The 19,553-nt window shown below is 43.7% G+C and overlaps 1 protein-coding gene across 1 annotated transcript in view; it reads left to right on the top strand.

Moving 5' to 3' along the window:
• Positions 1-8,152: 8,152 nt before the first annotated feature.
• The window catches only part of ARMC2 (armadillo repeat containing 2), a 236,578-nt gene continuing 225,177 nt past the window's right edge, over positions 8,153-19,553 (top strand). Inside the window, exon 1 of the mRNA XM_067702381.1 lies at positions 8,153-8,249. The gene's annotated coding sequence lies outside the window, so the exon portion shown is untranslated. The remainder of the gene's footprint in view (positions 8,250-19,553) is intronic.

Here is a 19,553-nt window from a genome sequence, read left to right as displayed (position 1 = left end):
ATTGTACCCAACAAACCAGATGTCCTGAAAGCACCGAGGGACCATGCTATTGCCTTCCTGGACTAGATGAACCCTTTGATGAAGGCTGTCTCTGTGGGGTTGGCTTTTATAACAAGAGCTGTGTGTTTGACCAGCTGGTACCTCCCTGCCTTTATTCCACAGAGGAGGGGTCCCAACAAACAGAGTGCTCTGGGTAGAAGTCACAGAGACTGAGGTGCTCCGATGATAAATGATGTACCAAAAAATAATTTTCACTTAGCCTAAAAGTTCAGTAAAACAAAACTCTGCTTTCCTTGAGGTGGAGTGGAGTGTTATTGAACTGGAAAGAACTTCCCGGGAAAGCCACGTCACCAAGTAGAGAGGCCCTGACATCTGCATGCCTCACTCCTCTCCGCTCCTCACTGCCCCTCACCTCCTCGGTGGGGTCATTAGTCTGATTCACTGTTTTTTATCATTTCCTAAACGCCTCAGGGAGTAGCCTCTTCTAGAAACAGGAGCCCATAAAAGATTCTCCTTCGTCTAACAGTTTCATCCCACTGCAGCCTGGAGAGTGACTGTTTGGCACATAAAACTGGGGCCCCTGCTACAGTCAATAGCAAACTTCCCTAAGTCTCCGGGGAGCCCACTTAAGCATTCCTCCCATAGACCTCTGAGAGGATCTGTTGAACTGTAAAGGCTTCAATTTGGTCCAGTTAACCTCACACTGGGCTAACTTCTGCCCTTAGCTGTGTGTTGGCAGCTACCGCTCATTCCAGGTACAGTAGTGGGCAGGTAACAGTGGAAATTAACTCGGTGGATTAAAGGAAAAAATGTTAGCCATGTCCTCCAAGCATGAGGGGAACAATAACTTGCTAAAGCATGCTGATCATAAGTGTACAGTCCACCCAGAAATCTTCATAAAAGCCAGATCAAGTGGAAATGAAGTACATGGCCGACTCAGAGCACGAGGGAGGTTTGCTTGTCTGTTTTACATTGTCAGGTGCTTTTTACTTGCAGAATGTGTTGAATGGCCATTCTTTTCAGCTCCTATGATTATGTCTGAATCGGTTCCTTTCAAGGCATAAAGCCTTTTTAAACAACGACAACAACAACCCAGTTTTCTTTGGAAATCCTTCCCTCTAAGTTTACTGTTTCAGTGTAAGGCTGCCCTACCCAAGTGGGAAACCTACCGCCTGCTCTTTGCGTTCCCACTCAGCATCCTTTTGGGGTCTCCTCCCCACCCAGGATTACACTTTCCTTCGCATGCATTTGAATGGTGGTTTTTATCCGAGGGCTACGGTTTGTAACCAGATAATGGAAAATGGCACTAGAACAATCAGCTCAGGCCCTGGAGAGCTGCGGTCCTCTGACCCAGCCACTCATGTGGAGGAATCGGGACCCAGATTCCAAACTGCTTTCCCGCAGAACCCTGGAGTCCTCAGGGGGTTAAGGGGAAGGTGAGAGAAGCTGAGCAAATCCCAGCCCCTCTTCCTGTTCAACCAGAGCACCTCCACTCTGATATATTTTTAACTTTTAAAGTTTAACATTTACATAGAAAAGTGCACCTATCCTAAGTGTGCAGCTCAGTGATTTTTACAAACTGTAAACACCTGTGGAACCAGCCCAGCTCTAGAACATTTCCAGCCCCCGGGAGCCCCTGTGCTCTTTTTCAGTGCTGCCCTTGAAAGGGGAGCCACGCTCCTGATTTTTAACAGTATCTCATTGATATTTCTATACACCGAGGCCCCACATAGGTTTTTTTTTAACTTTTTATTCTGAAATAATTATAGATTCACAGGAAGCCGCAAAGATAGTACAGCGAGGAACATAGAGTTTTATATTCTTTTTCAGTGTTAAAAAAATCTTTCTTCAAAAGAAGCTTGAAAAACCAGTGTTGTAGTAGAAAATGGAGAGGTTTTGGAGTCAGGCCTCACGGGGTTGAGTCCACATTCTTTCCCTTAGCAGCACGTGACCCAGACATGTCCCTTAACTGTCCTGAGCTGCAGATAAGGTTCATATCGCTTTCCTGCTGCTGGTAGGTTTAAAGAAGGTGAGACAGTACACGAGCGTGCCTGTAAACTGGGGGGCGCTGCGTGGAGCTGCAGCTTCTGCAGGGCCGGGGCTCAGTGGAGCAGTGGAGGGAACAGGAGTGGTCCAGCACCGCCCGGCCGGCTGCAGCTTCGTTTGGGCTCCAGCCAGTGTCACAGAGCGCTTGGTTACCCCAGCTCTCCCGCCGTTCCTCTGCCTGCTCCCACTGCAGCCACAGCATCTCTCCAGCCGCTTGGGCAGGTGGGGTGCCGAGCAGGTGCAGCCGGGTGGAGGGGAGGCCTGACCCAGCAGGTTTGGGAGGCCACGTCCCACTCAGACTGCTGGGGCCAGTCCCTCACCTGTGGGCTGGCCATTGTGAAAGGCCACCCCACCTCCTACCTGGGGGAAGGGTGTGTCTTTTTGCTCATTAAAGGAGAACTTCCACTATGGATGGGTAACAGAAGGCAGCCTCAAAGAGTGCCCTTACTAAACCGGAAGGAATCTGACGTCCTCTCACGACTGGGAGGGGAGCTGAGGGCGGCCGTCAGCCAGCTGGCCCTGAGTCATCCCAGGGAAGACAAGCTGAGCCCACATGACCCATCTCAGGGGCCTGAACCTGGGCAGATACGTGGCTGGAGCCACCTAAGAGAGAAATCTGGGTAGAGGGATCACCGGTTGTTACCAAGCGACAAAGGCTGTGGGTTGGCTGCTGTCCACTCTGCCCAGCTCAGACTGTACTTGCCACACCTCCAGGCCAGAGAAGGGGACGGACACGGAGGAAGAACTTGCTTCTTGTGTTGCCTGCCATCTTTCAGGCTTCACAATGTACACGCCAGTGCCACCTCTGGACACCAGTGCATGGCCTGATCTGCCTTTTTGAGGCAGCCATGCCATTCTGGGAAATGCCCCCTTTCCTTCCCTGGTGGTTAACCTTTCCGGGACACCCTAGGGTGGCAGTCTTTTAAGCCTAAGGTCAGGAGGCTCTGGGGCAGAAGGGTGAGGATGTGGATGGTGATAATGAGAATAATAACAAGAAGAGACAGGACGGCAGGGAGGAGCGTGAGCAACGTGGGAGAGAATTGTCCAACAAGACGTGAACCTCATCTTCAAGTGGAAGAGGCAGAGGTCTAGATGGCCACAGTTAAGAGATGGCTTTCAAGGCTTGCTCCTGGCAGAACTTTGGTTAAGTATTAAAATGATGATCCTGAAGTGGCAAAAGAGCTCTGCAGTTATTAATGCTGTTTCCCACCATGTACGCGGTACACAGGCATCCTCTGCCAGTAGTATTCCCAAGGCCAAATGCAGAAGCCAATGCAGACCATTTAATCTAATGGGAGATTAAATCTGCCATTTAATCCGGTGTTGGCAAGTTAGCTTCAACAAAACCAGACGCTCGCCTACGTGCCATAGGTTTAAGGGGCTTTTATTAAGTTTCATATCTAGCTTATATTTAGTTTGGTTGAAGTCAAGACACACAGTGAAATAATTTAAATTGATGCTAAGAGGCTTGAGGGTTTGTTGTTTGTTTTTTTAAACGGAGAGACATACTTTTTACATTTTAGAAATGCTGCTCATGAGATAATATAACAATGAGATAATGTAAGTGAAAGCCTGTCTGGCTGTGGAGCGCCATATAAATGTTCATCCTTATTGGGTTTTTTTTCCTGTTTCTTGTTTTTAATAGCATACTTTAAAAAAATCGAGGTATAGTTGATTTACAATAATATGTTTCAGGTGTATGACATAGTGATTCCCAATTTTTAAAGTTTATACTCCATTTATACTTATATTGGCTATATTCCCTGTGCTGTACAACATATCCTTGTAGCTTATTTATTTTACACATATATTTGTACCTCTTAATCCCATACCCCATCTGGCTCCCCCCGCTTCCCTCTCCCCACTGGCAACCACTAGTTTGTTCTCTATATCTATTTCTTTGTTATATTCACTAGTTTTATTTATTTATTTTTAAAATAAATTTATTTATTTTAAAAATAAATTCATTTATTTTGGCTGCATTGGGTCTTCGTTGCTGTGCACGGGCTTTCTCTAGTTGCGGCGAGTGGGGGCTACTCTTCGTTGGGGTGTGCGGGCTTCTCATTGTGGTGGCCTCTCCTGCTGCGGAGCACCGGCTCTAGGCATGCGGGCTCGGTAGTTGTGGCTCGCGGGCTCTAGAGCACAGGCTCAGTAGTTCTGGCACACGGGCTTAGTTGCTCCGCGGCATGTGGGATCCTCCCAGTCCAGGGCTTGAACCCGTGTCCCCTGCATCAGCAGGCGGATTCCTAACCACTGAGCCACCAGGGAAGTCCCTGTTTTATTTTTTATATTCCACGTACAAGTATTTATCTTTCTCTGACTTATTTCACTTAGCATGATACTCTCCAGGACCATCCATATTGTTGCAAATGGCAAAATTCCATTCCTTTTTTATGGCTGAGTAGTATTCCATTGTGTGTGTGTGCGTTTGTATATGTATATATATGTGTGTGTGTGTGTGTGTGTGTGTGTGTGTATATATATATATATATATATGCCACAGCTTCCTAATCCTTTCCTCTATTGATGGACTCGTAGGTTGCTTCCATACCTTGGCTAGTATAAATAATACTGCTGTGAACATTGGGGCACATGTATCTTTTTGAATTAGTATTTTGTTTCTTTCATATATATACACCCAGAAGTGGAATTTCTGGGTCATATGGTAGTTCTAATTTTAGTTTTTTGACGAATCCGCATACTGTTTTCCATAGTGTCTGCACCAATTTACATTCCCACCAACAGTGTACAAGTGTTCTGTTTTCTCTACATCCTCGCCAACATTTGTTATGTGTCCTTTTTGACGATAGTCATTCTGACCGGTCTGAGGTGATATCTCACTGTGGTTTTGATTTGCATTTCTCTGATGATTAACGATGTTGAGCATCTTTTCCTGTGCCCATTGGCTGTCCTTACTTCTTTTTCCCCCAGCTTTATTGAGATACAATTGACTTACAACATCATATAAGTTTAAGGTATACTAGGTAGTGATCACCACAATAAGGTTAGTTAACACATCTACCACCTCCCACAGTTAAATTTTGTGTGTGTGATGAGAACTTTTAAAATCTACTCTTAGCAACTTTCAAATATACAATACAGTATTGTTATTTATAGTCACCACGCTGTATAATACATCTCCAGAACTTATTCATCTTATAACTGAAAGTTTGTACCTTTTGACCATCTTTACCCATTTCCCCCACTCCCTGCCCTTTAGCAACCACCAATCTGTTCTCTGTTTCTATGAGTCTGGTATTTTTAGATGTCGCGTATAATGAGAGTATACAGTGTTTGTTTTTCTCCCTCCTTGTTGTTCTATCTGTCCTTTTGCAAAGTGTTAGCTGGCTGCCCCACCGACTTCTGTAATTCTGCTCTTCCCTCTCCCTGCCCCTCCTGCCACATTCTCAGAGCAGAACCAGCCACTTGGCCCCAGCCATGAGGGGTCAGTTTCATGGAGGCCACTTCCAGGGCTCACTGAGGGAGGGTAGATTCTATCTTGCTAGACCTGGGTGGGGCCTTGGAGGTCTTATGGTACCACCCATCCCGTGCAAGATGAGGAAGTGAAACCAGAGACACTGGACATGACCTTCTCAATGCCACAGAGGGAGTCAGTGCCAGATCCAGGAAGGAACTGTCTGGGATTCTTTTTCAATAAATTCTCTTTTCCCCATTCTTCCTGTTATACACCAGGATGGAAAAAGGTGCCAACTTTTCTGGACACTCAAGACTCATGTGGCAGTGAAGGACACAGAAAAGCCAGAGAACCCAGCCTGGGAGGATAGAAGATGCCACTCAGGACTCACTAGTGTCCAGGAATGGAGGGCAAGATGGCAGAGGGAATGGGTCAAGGTCCTTAGAATGTTCCACTGGAATGGTTCTAAGTCCTCAGGAGCTTCAGAATGAAGACTGAGGTATCTCTGTAAAAGATACGCTGAGAAGGCTCTTTCTCTTGGCAGAGTTCTTTTTTTTTTTTCCTTCTATTTTTACCCATTAAAATGGGGAATTTCAAGGATCACTTGCAGGAAGGGGAGAGGCCTATGAGGAGAAGGGGAGTGAGTCATTGCTGAAAACTGAGGACTGGGCGGGGGAGGGGACTGATGCTTTGTTTCAGGGAAGATGAGGCCTTAGTCACAGGATGTGTCAGTTATTCCAGCTTGGCAAATGGCAGTGAACCTAGAAGGACTTTCTTTCACACTGGAATCAGGAACCTAAGCCTTAGGATATTTTGAATTTAAATAAAAAACATTTTGCTGGAAATTGAAAGAAAAGTGAGTGAAAAGGATTAAACACTTTTGGAATAGTTGAGTCTGTGGGTTCCCGCCCAGGCAGTACCTTAAGAGAGGAGTGTGTTTAGGTTTTCATCTGTAAACCATTCCACCAGAAGTCCGCATGTGGTGCATTTTGCTGCATGAAATTTTTAAATGGTAGATGATTTTAGCTATTTGAACATGTAGATATTTATCAGAAATACAAAAACAAAGCCCTTTTTTCAGATCCTAATATACAGTTAGAGGCCCAGGATCAGTCTTTAATCAGAGGCAGTCGAGAGATTATCGGCATTTAGAGGTCTGGACTATGCTCAGGACTATGGTATGTATTAAATCAAAACCATATCTCACTTCTGGAGGTAGGTTTACATTACGAGTGATGATCTTTAACTTCATTCCAGCTGATTTATTATATAAGTGAGGCATAGAGTTTGGCTCATAGCAGATAATTCATGTTCTGCAGTGGATCTCCAAGTTTCCAGAAATATCAAGTCATCTAGGTGGCCAGTCCAGTGAAACTGAGTCACTACGATGTGGCACATGCTTGATAATTTGGCCACACCCCCAGGCTTAAACCCCAGAGGCAGCCAGAGAAACGTATGCGTGATTCACGTCTTTCATCTGTGACTGTCTCCTTAAATTGTGACTTCATTTCCATCAAATAACCCTTCAGTGGTTCAAACCTGTGACAGTGGCACCCGGGGCAGTTCAGGAATGGGAAAGAAAGGCTTCTGTTTCCTCTTGAAGCCACATGCCTGTGTGAACTGGACACCTGTACTTCCGTGTTCACATGAGAAATGCTCTCCTCCCCGGAGCCCCAGCTCCATGCGTTCAGATGATTTATAGCATCGTAAGAAGGTGTGGCCATGTGAGCCACGTCAGAGCATGTTAATGCTAACAAGACATGCATCTTTGGAAGGCGCTTAGGAAATTTCTCCAAGGTCCTAAAAGCTAGCCATTTGCCTGCATTAAAATAAACTAGATGTGCACAGTCTTCCAAGTGCCCCATAAATGGCTGCAGAGGAGGGCATGAGCGTGAAGAAAATCACTTGCCTTAATCACTCCGCCTCTTCATACCCTCGAGGAGCTTCAGCCACCAGGCTCACAGGCCTTCTGATGAGGACCCAGTAGAAAGTGGGCCCACCTGCCTCTCCATTAACTTGAATAAACTGTCCCATCTGCACAAGTGAACTACCTTTTCCACGTTTAGACCAATGTCTCAAATTTCTTATAGGCAGGTAGTTAGCCCCTGACTAATTCATATGCACAAACTAATTGGGCAAACGTTAAGATTTGCTAAAAAACCTCAGGCCTAATACAACCCGGTGCGGAAGTGGGTCAAGTAGGCCAAATGCCTATCTGTTGGATGACGCTTCCTTAAGACAAGAGGCAAAGAAGCCAAGCTTTCCTGCAAGGTGGATACAACCTTTGTAAATGGCTGATGACTGTATCTCACTCAGAGCACCCAGGATATGGGACAGGGTAGGACAGAAATGACAAATAAGTCCATCTCACATGCCAAATCCAAAGAGCTACTAGTGGCCACCTATAGCACCTTGTTAAGAAGGATTCTGGGGCAGCATCCAGGCTCACTAGGAAACAGATCTGCGATTGTTTAGCCAAGTCTGCTTCGGGCACAGGATGGAGAGGCAGCAGAGTTTAGCATCCTGGGTAGGTGTCTTAGACAATAGCTGAGAATTCTGTTGATCAGTTCTTCCAGCAGGGAAGCCAGATCAAATTTAACTTGGCCTCCAATCTCTACAGGTTTTCTCAATATCCAATACAGACTGAAAGAAGCTCCTGCAGGCCACGTAAGAGATTTCCTCTAATCAGGGAGAGCCTTGGGAGCTGAGGAGATTCCTTAAGCTTTCATAGCTTCCTCATGCTTGTGACTTTCAACGTCCGTCATCCGTTTCCACAGAGGAATTAGCAGTAAGTTTTTAAATGAAAGGGGAACTGATTGCTGATTTGCTTGTTTTGAGGGATGAGGTAAAAGTGGAGTCGGGGAGACTGTGCTTTGCCCAGGAGCTGGTCATGGGGGAAGAAAGTGCTCTTTGTTGGTGGTAGCAGCTCTGGAGTGGAAAGCAAAGCAGGTCGAACACCTGGGCCTATGTGCTGGGAGCTGTGCCGTCCTCCTGGGAGGATAGGTGATGGAGGGGGCGGGCAGGTGAGAGGGAGGTGACACGGACACTGAACAGGTGGGAGTCCCGTGTGATTTTTAAAACTACATTGAGAATGTTTTCTGACTTTTCCTCTTATAAAATGATGGTTAAAGGAAAATATTGATAATTTGATTATATAAGTGGCAATAAAAGGAACTGACCTACAGTTTAGGTAAAGAGGACATGCATGTAGGTATAAAAATGTCAGCTTCACAACCGAAGACTTGGCCTTTCCTTCTGTAGAAACAGAAGCTATTTCTACTTCTAAATCTGTAAATCTACAAAACTACACAAATGGACTAGAGCATGCTGAAGGGTTTCTTCCAGTTTATTTTTTATTTGTGAATATCATGAAGGCTACACGGATCTCTAATTTCTAAATCACAAAAAAAGTTTCTATCCCTATTAAACTGGCTTCTTTCACTATTCTATATTCCTTCATAGAGCACTGGGGCAGTACGCAGTTAAGTCTTTTAAGGAAATTCAGTATAAATTCTTTTCACGGCCCAAATATTCTTTGAAGAATGAAGAAAAACAAAATATGCTCATTTTCCTTGGAAAATCAGCTGAGGCTATTTTTTGAACTGAAACTCTTAAAATTAAATCATTTCACTTGAAAGAAGCCAGAACACACATTCGTTCTCGATGCTCCCTGCCTCTTGCCGGGTGGACGTGTCCAGAGAACTGCCGTGCCAGAATTCTACAAGTCTGGTCTTTAAACCTGTTTTCCAAGCCTGCCCTCCAGTTGTTTGTGGAGAAACATGCCTTTCATGGTAAAGGGAAACATACCCAGTGTCAAGTTCCATGCTGTTAACTCTAAAATTAGAAAGTCTTGGTGGGAGGAGGGCAATGAGTGTACGAATGATGGTAGTTACTCAGGAAGAAACTTAAATTAGATGGGACTGTACAGATGTTGTAATATGTGTTTTGTTTTATTTTTCTCACGCAGCTGGGGATTTTTATAAGAGGAGCAAGCAGGGGGTGGGGTGCAGGGTGCGCTTCCAGGGAGAGTGTGAGGAGAGAGCTGTGGCCCTTGGTTTACAGTTTGTAACAAAGCAGGAAGCCCTATCCCCCACCTGGCCCCAATTCCTTTCACCCCATAAATATTCTAGTCCTCTGTTTTCTTGATTTTTACTTCTTTTTAAAACATTTTTTAAATTTTATATTGGAGAATAATTGATTAACAATGTTGTGTTAGTTTCAGGTGTACAGCAAAGTGAGTGTTGTATATGTATCTCTCCTTTTTTAGATTCTTTTCCCATTTAGGTTGTTACAGAGTTGAGCAGCGTCCCCTGTGCTATACAATAGGTCCTTGTTGGTTACATATTTTAAATATAGTGGTGTATACATGTCAATCCCAAATTCCCAACCTGCCTACCCTTCCCTCCTGGTAACCATAAATTCCATTCTCTAAGACTGTGAGTCTGTTTCTGTTTTGTAAATAAGTTCATTTGTATCATTTTTTTTAAGATTCTGCATATAAGTGATATCATATATTTGTCTTTCTCTGTCTGACTTACTTCACTCAGTATGATAATCTCCAGGTCCATCCTTGTTGCTGCAAATGGCATTATTTCATTTTTTTAATGGCTGAGTAATATTCCATTGTATATATGTACCACATCTTCTTTATCCATTTATCTGTTGACGGACATTTAGGTTGCTTCCATGTCTTGGCTATTGTAAATAGTGCTGCTATGAACACTGGGGTGCATGTATCTTTAGAACCATGTTTTTCTCTGGATATATGCTCAGGAGTGTGATTGCTGGATCATATGTTAATTTTATTTTTAGTTTCTTAAGGAGCCTCCCTACTGTTCTCCGTAGTGGCTGCACCAATTTACATTCCTACCAACAGTGTAGAAGGGTTTCCCTTTTCTCCACACCCTCTCCAGCAGTTATTGTTTGTAGACTTTTTTGATGATGGCTATTCTGACTGGTGTGAGGTGATACCTCATTGTATTGATAGTTTTGATTTGCATTTCTCTGATAATTAGCAATGTTGAGCATCTTTTCATGTGCTTCTTGGACATCTGTGTCTTCATTTTCACTTCTAAAAGCAAAGTGGAAAGGGCAATGGATGGGTGATAGGTAGGTAGGTAGGTAGATAGATGTGTGTGTGTGCACTTAACTTCGGGAAAGTTCTGAAAACCTGCAGTTCTACCTCTGAACTTTCCCTGCAAATCAACCTCCTCTTATCTTCTTCTTCCCAGTGTATTTGTCCCCAGGACACTGGGGCGTCCTGACCTTTCTGTGTTTCTGAGCAAATCCATGGCGGTGTGTGTCCCAGCTTCTGTGTTTCTGAGTATCCGGCTGCCAGAGCTGCAGAGATGGGGTGGGAAAGAGAAGGGGTGTGTGTTCAGGCAAGTTCTCCTTCTGCTGGGGCAAGGGTGTGGCTCTCTTTCCTTTGGCTTTACCAGAAGGGGAGGAAGTAAGTAGAGCTCCTTGCCCTGGTCCAGGTAATGTGAGCAGTTTTGCCCTGCAACCAAAGCAAAGTTTCACCAGACCCATGCTATGCCTGTTCATTTGTTTACCTCTTCATTTGTTTAGGTCTTAGGTCATTTTACCTAAACGTTAGGTCTTCCCTTCCTGTCTACCGTGGTCAATTAGCCTCTGGAGCACAGGGACTAGGCTTTATTTATCTAAGTCTGTCTTCGGGGCTTGGTACAGCATCTGGTACCTAATGAGAGTTCAACAAGCATTTGAACAAGCCAGATCTCTTCAGCACACAGTCACTGACGTCTACCACATGCAAGACCCATACTCAGGACTGTGAGTGGGTGCTTGGGGGGTGTCACTGGTGAGTCAGGCACCTTGCAAGGTCACAGTCAGGTGAGGGAGAGGGAAGGCACCTGCGGAGGGGTGCAGACACATCCCTGAGCCTCTGAATCTGATCCTTGCTTCTTGGTGAAGTCTGCATGTTTTAAATCCAGGAAATACTCATTTCTGAGTGGTGTTTCAGGTTTGTAGCCTCCATACTTCTAACATCAGCCACAGCATCCTGCCAGCTGCCCTTTGTGAGGCCCTTCTTTCTCCAGTCTTTGAGGACGCTTTGATTTGGATCCAACAAACGGCCTCCTTCCTCCCCCAGATTCTGTGACACCTCATCCCCATTTCCCACAGCCCACAGCTCTCGACGTGGAGACCTTCTAGTGACCAACCTGGTGCTGTTCGCAGCAGTGGTTTGTAGTAAAACAGCTAAAACTAATCTCAGGTAGAGCATGGGCTTTGTTCTGGAAAACTCCGTTGCTACTGTTGGTCTATAGAGCAAAGGGCTCCGAGGACAAGATCTGTAGCCTGGCCCGCTAATGAAAAGCGTGAGAGGAGTGGGGTGTAGGGGAGAGGGCCACATTTACTCTCACTAAATAAAAAATGGAAAAGGCCAGCAGAGTTCTGTTGGTTGCTAGCTGGCAACAGTGGTGAGGGACACAGACGGAGGCTGGGGTCTGGTTTTGAGCCACCAGAGGAGCACGGAAATTGTGGACAGAGTTTGCTGCTTTGTTTTAAACAATTGAGATGATGCTGCCAAAGGGGGAAAGTTTGAAATCTGAACCTCGTGGCCGAAGTTACTGGCCAATTCTCCTTTTATTTGACATTAAAATGTGGTGTAAATAAACACCCTTAGGTAGTTTGGAAATGTAATACCACAGGGAGGTCCCACAGGAGGCCCAATGGGGCCACCTGTGTCTGGAAGCCCGCAACCCCTCCGCACAAGGTCTCTATTTTAATGTGATTCCTGTCCAGTGGTGGGTGAGCTGGAGGCATCTTCTGTGCTTGTGTCTGGGCTGTAGATGGGGAGCTGGGGAGAAGGATGGCAGTGAGACTGTTCTCCAGCCTGGCCCTGGGACTTGACCTTGGAACAGTGAGACCTTTGGAAAAACTAGAGAAAGCTATGGACATATCTTTTTTGTTTTTTTTTCTAACATCTTTATTGGAGTATAATTGCTTTACAATGGTGTGTTAGTTTCTGCTTTATAACAGAGTGAATCAGTTATACATATATATATATGTTCCCATATCTCTTCCCTCTTGCGTCTCCCTCCCTCCCACCCTCCCTATCCCACCCTCTAGGTGGTCACAAAGCACCGAGCTGATCTCCCTGTGCTATGCGGCTGCTTCCCACTAGCTATCTATTTTACGTTTGGTAGTGTATATATGTCCATGCCTCTCTCTCGCTTTGTCACAGCTCACCCTTCCCCCTCCCCATACCCTCAAGTCCGTTCTCCAGTAGGTCTGTGTCTTTATTCCTGTCTTACTCCTAGGTTCTTCATGACATTTTTTTTTCTTAAATTCCATATATGTGTGTTAGCATACGGTATTTGTCTTTCTCTTTCTGACTTACTTCACTCTGTATGACAGACTCTAGGTCCATCCACCTCATTACAAATAGCTCAATTTCGTTTCTTTTTATGGCTGAGTAATATTCCATTGTATATATGTGCCACATCTTTATCCATTCATCTGATGATGGACACTTAGGTTGCTTCCATCTCCTGGCTATTGTAAACAGAGCTGCAATGAACATTTTGGTACATGACTCTTTTTGATTTATGGTTTTCTCGGGGAATATGCCCAGTAGTGGGATTGCTGGGTCATATGGTAGTTCTATTTGTAGTTTTTTAAGGAACCTCCGTACTGTTCTCCATAGTGGCTGTACCAATTCACATTCCCACCAGCAGTGCAAGAGTGTTCCCTTTTCTCCACAACCACTCCAGCATTTATTGTTTCTAGATTTTTTGATGATGACCATTCTGACTGGTGTGAGATGATATCTCATTCTGGTTTTGATTTGCATTTCTCTAATGATTAATGATGTTGAGCATTCTTTCATGTGTTTGTTGGCAATCTGTATATCTTCTTTGGAGAAATGTCTATTTAGGGCTTCTGTCCATTTTTGGATTGGGTTGTTTGTTTTTTTGTTATTAAGCTGCATGAGCTGTTTGTAAATTTTGGAAATTAATCCTTTGTCACTTGCTTCATTTGCAAATATTTTCTCCCATTCTGAGGGTTGTCTTTTGGTCTTGTTTATGGTTTCCTTTGCTGTGCAAAAGATTTTAAGTTTCATTAGGTCCCATTTGTTTATTTTTGTTTTTATTTCCATTTCTCTAGGAAATGGGTCAAAAAGGATCTTGCTGTGATTTATGTCATAGAGTGTTCTGCCTATGTTTTCCTCTAAGAGTTTGATAGTTTCTGGCCTTACAATTAGGTCTTTAATCCATTTTGAGCTTATTTTCGTGTATGGTGTTAGGGAGTATTCTAATCTAATACTTTTACATGTACCTGTCCAGTTTTCCCAGCACCACTTATTGAAGAGGCTGTCCTTTCTCCACTGTACATTCCTGCCTGCTTTATCAAAGATAAGGTGACCATATGTGCGTGGGTTTATCTCTGGGCTTTCTATCCTGTTCCATTGATCTATCTTTCTGTTTTTGTGCCAGTACCATACTGTCTTGATTATTGTAGCTTTGTAGTATAGTCTGAAGTCAGGGAGCCTGATTCCTCCAGCTCCGTTTTTCGTTCTCAAGATTGCTTTGGCTATTTGAGGCCTTTTGTGTTTCCATACAAATTGTGAACTTTTTTATTCTAGTTCTGAGAAAAATGTCATTGGTAGTTTGATAGGGATTGTACTGAATCTGTAGATTGCTTTGGGTAGTACAGTCATTTTCACATTGTTGATTCTTCTAATCCAAGAACATGGTATATCTCCCCATCTGTTTGTATCATCTTTAATTTCTTTCATCAGTGTCTTATAGTTTTCTGCATACAGGTCTTTTTTCTCCTTAGGTAGGTTCATTCCTAGGTATTTTATTCTTTTTTTTTGCAATGGTAAATGGGAGTGTTTTCTTAATTTCACTTTCAGATTTTTCATCATTAGTGTATAGGAATGCCAGAGATTTCTGTGCATTAATTTTGTATCCTGCTACTTTACCGGATTCATTGATTAGCTCTAGTAGTTTTCTGGTAGCATCTTTAGGATTCTCTATGTATAGTGTCATGTCATCTGCAAACAGTGACAACTTTACTTCTTCATTTCTGATTTGGATTCCTTTTATTTCCTTTTATTCTCTGATTGCTGTGGCTAAAACTTCCGAAACTATGTTGAATAATAGTGGTGAGAGTGGGCAATCTTGTCTTGTTTCTGATCTTAGTGGAAATGGTTTCAGTTTTTCACCATTGAGGACGATGTTGGCTGTGGGGTTGACATATATGGCCTTTATTATGTTGAGGAAAGTTCCCTCTATGCCTAGTTTCTGCAGGGTTTTTATCATAAATGGGTGTTGAATTTTGTCGAAAGCTTTCTCTGCATCTATTGAGATGATAATACGGTTTTTCTCCTTCAGTTTGTTAATGTGGTGTATCACGTTGATTGATTTGCGTATATTGAAGAATCCTTGCATTCCTGGAATAAACCCCACTTGATCATGGTGTATGATCCTTTTAATGTGCTGTTGGATTCTGTTTGCTAGTATTTTGTTGAGGATTTTTGCATCTATGTTCATCAGTGATATTGGCCTGTAGTTTTCTTTCTTTGTGACATCCTTTTCTGGTTTTGGTTATCAAGGTGATGGTGGCCTCGTAGAATGAGTTTGGGAGTGTTCCTCCCTCTGCTATATTTTGAGAGTTTGAGAAGGATAGGTGTTAGCTCTTCTCTAAATGTTTGATAGAATTCGCCTGTGAAGCCATCTGGTCTGGGGCTTTTGTTTGTTGGAAGATTTTAATCACAGTTTCAATTTCAGTGCTTGTGATTGGTCTGTTCATATTTTCTGTTTCTTCCTGATTCAGTCTTGGCAGGTTGTGCATTTCTAAGAATTTGTCCATATCTTCCAGGTTGTCCATTTTATTGGCATAGAGTTGCTTGTAGTAATCTCTCATGATCTTTTGTATTTCTGCAGTGTCAGTTGTTACTTCTCCTTTTTCATTTCTAATTCTATTGATATGAGTCTGCTCCCTTGTTTTCTTCATGAGTCTGGCTAATGGTTTATCAATTTTGTTTATCTTCTCAAAGAACCAGCTTTTAGTTTTATTGATCTTTGCTGTCGTTTCCTTCATTTCTTTTTCATTTATTTCTGATCTGATCTTTATGATTTCTTTCCGTCTGCTAACTTTGGGGTTTTTTGTTCTTCTTTCTCTAATTGCTTTAGGTACAAGGTTAGGTTGTTTATTTGAGATGTTTCCTGTTTTTTAAGGTAGGATTCTATTGCTATAAACTTCCCTCTTAGAACTGCTTTTGCTGCATCCCATAGGTTTTCGGTCATCGTGTTTTCATTGTCATTTGTTTCTAGGTATTTTTTTATTTCCTCTTTGATTTCTTCAGTGATCACTTCGTTATTAAAAAATGTATTGTTTAGCCTCCATGTGTTTGTATTTTTTAACAGATCTTTTCCTGTAATTGATATCTAGTCTCATAGCGTTGTGGTCAGAAAAGATACTTGATACAATTTCAAGTTTCTTAAATTTACCAAGGCTTGATTTGTGACCCAAGATATGATCTATCCTGGAGAATGTTCCATGAGCACTTGAGAAAAATGTTCATTCTGTTGTTTTTGGATGGAATGTCCTATAAATATCAATTAAGTCCATCTTGTTTAATGTATCATTTAAAGCTTGTGTTTCCTTATTTATTTTCATTTTGGATGATCTGTCCATTGGTGAAAGTGAGGTGTTAAAGTTCCCTACTATGAATGTGTTACTGTCGATTTCCCCTTTTATGGCTGTTAGTATTTGCCTTATGTATTGAGGTACTCCTATGTTGGGTGCATAAATATTTATAATTGTCATATCTTCTTCTTGGATCAATCCCTTGATCATTATGTAGTGTCCTTCTTTGTCTCTTGTAATAGTTTTTATTTTAAAGTCTATTTTGTCTGATATGAGAATTGCTACTCCAGCTTTCTTTTGATTTCCATTTGCATGGAATATGTTTTTCCATCCCTTCACTTTCAGTCTGTATGTGTACCTAGGTCTGAAGTGTGTCTCTTGTAGACAGCACATATATGGGACTTGTTTTTGTATCCATTCAGCCAATCTGTGTCTTTTGGTGCGAGCATTTAATCCATTTACATTTAAGGTAATTATCGATATGTGTGTTCCTATTCCCATTTTCTTAATTGTTTTGTGTTCGTTATTGTAGGTCTTTTCCTTCTCTTGTGTTTCTTGCCTAGAGAAGTTCCTTTAACATTTGTTGTAAAGCTGGTTTGATGGTGCTGAACTCTGTCAGCTTTTCCTTGTCTGTAAAGGTTTTAATTTCTCCATCAAATCTGAATGAGATCCTTGCTGGGTAGAGTAATCTTGGCTGTAGGTTTTTCTCCTTCATCACTTTAAATATGTCCTGCCAGTCCCTTCTGGCTTGCAGAGTTTCTGCTGAAAGATCAGCTGTTAACCTTATGGGGATTCCTTTGTATGTTATTTGTTGCTTTTCCCTTCCTGCTTTTAATATGTTTTCTTTGTATTTAATTTTTGACAGTTTGATTATTATGTGTCTTGGCGTGTTTCTCCTTGGATTTATCCTGTATAGGACTCTCTGTGCTTCCTGGACTTGATTAACTATTTCCTTTCCCATATTAGGGAAGTTTTCAACTATAATCTCTTCAAATATTTTCTCAGTCCCTTTCTTTTTCTCTTCTTCTTCTGGGACCTTTTTAATTCAAATGTTGGTGCGTTTAATGTTGTCCCAGAGGTCTCCATGACTGTCCTCAGTTCTTTTCATTCTTTTTTCTTTATTCTGCTCTGCAGTAGTTATTTCCACTATTTTATCTTCCAGGTCACTCATCTGTTCTTCTGCCTCAGCTTTTCTGCTATTGATCCCTTCTACAGTATTTTTAATTTCATTTATTGTGTTGTTCATCGTTGCTTGTTTCATCTTTAGTTCTTCTAGGTCCTTGTTAAATGTTTCTTGCATTTTCTCTATTCTATTTCCAAGATTTTGGATCATCTTTACTATCGTTATTCTGAATTCTTTTTCAGGTAGACTGCCTATTTCCTCCTCATTTGTTAGGTCTGGTGGGTTTTTATGTTGCTCCTTTTATCTGCTGTGTGTTTTTCTGTCTTCTCATTTTGCTTATCTTACTGTGTTTGGGGTCTCCTTTTTGCAGGCTATAGGTTCGTAGTTCCCGTTGTTTTTGGTGTCTGTCCCCAGTGGCTAAGTTTGGTTCAGTGGGTTGTGTAGGCTTCCTGGTGGAGGGTACTAGTGCCTGTGTTCTGGTGGATGAGGCTGGATCTTGTCTTTCTAGTGGGCAGGTCCTTGTCTGGTGGTGTGTTTTGGGGTGTCTGTGGCCTTATTATGATTTTAGGCAGCCTCTCTGCTAATGGGTGGGGTTGTGTTCCTGTCTTGCTAGTTGTTTGGCATAGGGTGTCCAGCACTGTAGCTTTCTGGTCATTGAGTGAATCTGGGTGCTGGTGTTGAGATGGAGATCTCTGGGAGATTTTTGCCGTTTGATGTTACATGGAGCTGGGAGGTCTCTTGTGGACCAGTGTCCTGAAGTTGGCTCTCCCATGTCAGAGGCACCGCACTGACTCCTGGCTGCAGCACCAAGAGCCTTTCATCCACACGGCTCAGAATAAACGGGAGAAAAAGTAGAAAGAAAGAAAGAGGATAAAATAAAATAAAGTAAGATAAAGTAAAATAAAGTTACTAAAATAAAAAAATAATTAGTAAGAATAAAAAATTTTAAGTAAAAACAAAGAAACAAACAAACAAAAAACGGACAGACAGAACCCTAGGACAAATGGTGAAAGCAAAGCTATACAGACAAAATCTCACACAGAAGCATACACATACACACTCACAGAAAGGGGAAAAAATCATAAATCTTGCTCTCAAAGTCCACCTCCTCAATTTGGGATGATTCATTATCTATTCAGGTATTCCACAGATGCAGGGTACATCAACTTGATTGTGGAGATTTAATCCGCTGCTCCTGAGGCTGCTGGGAGAGATTTCCCTTTCTCTTCTTTGTTCGTACAGCTCCCGGGGTTCAGCTTTGGATTTGGACCCGTCTCTGCGTTTAGGTCGCCTGAGGGCATCTGTTGTTCGCTCAGACAAGACGGGGTTAAAGGAGCAGCTACTTCAGGGACTCTGGCTCACTCAGGCCAAGGGGAGGGAGGCGTGCGGATGCGGGGCAAGCCTGCGGCGGCAGAGGGCAGCATGACGTTGCACCAGCCTGCGGCGCGCCGTGTGTTCTCCTGGGGAAGTTGTCCCTGGACCCCGGGACCCTGGCAGTGGCAGGCTGCACAGGCTCCCAGGAGGGGAGGTGTGGATAGTGACCTGTGCTCGCACACAGGCTTCTTGGTGGCTGCAGCAGCAGCCTTAGCGTCTCATACCCGTCTCTGGGGTCCGCGCTAATAGCCCTGGCTCGCGCCCATCTCTGGAGCTCCTTTAAGCAGCGCTCTTAATCCCCTGTCCACGCGCACCAGGAAACAAAGAGGGAAGAAAAAGTCTCTTGCCTCTTCAGCAGCTCCAGACTTTTTCCCGGACTCCCTCCCGGCTAGCCGTGGTGCACTAACCCCTTCAGGCTGTGTTCACGCAGCCAGTCCTCTCCCTGCAATCCGAGCGAAGCCCGAGCCTCAGCTCCCAGCCCTGTCCGTCCCAGCGGGTGAGCAGACAAGCCTCTCGGGCTGGTGAGTGCCGGTCGGCACCAATCCTCTGTGCGGCAATCTCTCCACTTTGCCCCCCCGCACCCCTGTGGCTGCGCTCTCCTCCGCGGCTCCGAAGCTTCCCCCCTCTGCCACCCACCGTCTCCGCCCTCGAAGGGGCTTCCTAGTGTGTGGAAACCTTTCCTCCTTCACAGCTCCCTCCCACTGGTGCAGGTCCCGTCCCTATTCTTTGTCTCTGTTTATTATTTTTTCTTTTGCCCTACCCAGGTACGTGGGGGGTTTCTTGCCTTTTGGGAGGTCTGAGGTCTTCTGCCAGCGTTCAGTAGGTGTTCTGCAGGTGTTCCACGTGTAGATGTATTTCTGATGTATCTGTGGGGAGGAAGGTGATCTCCGCGTCTTACTCTTCCGCCATCTTCCCCTCTCCCCTGGACACATCTTCCTGTTCACAATACATACCACACACGAGCACAGGAATAGATGC

The sequence above is a fragment of the Pseudorca crassidens genome, chromosome 13 (genome assembly GCF_039906515.1).
Source record: "Pseudorca crassidens isolate mPseCra1 chromosome 13, mPseCra1.hap1, whole genome shotgun sequence".
Taxonomy (NCBI): domain Eukaryota; kingdom Metazoa; phylum Chordata; class Mammalia; order Artiodactyla; family Delphinidae; genus Pseudorca; species Pseudorca crassidens.
Note: the sequence above shows the minus strand (reverse complement) of the source record. Positions and strands in the feature narration are given on the sequence as shown.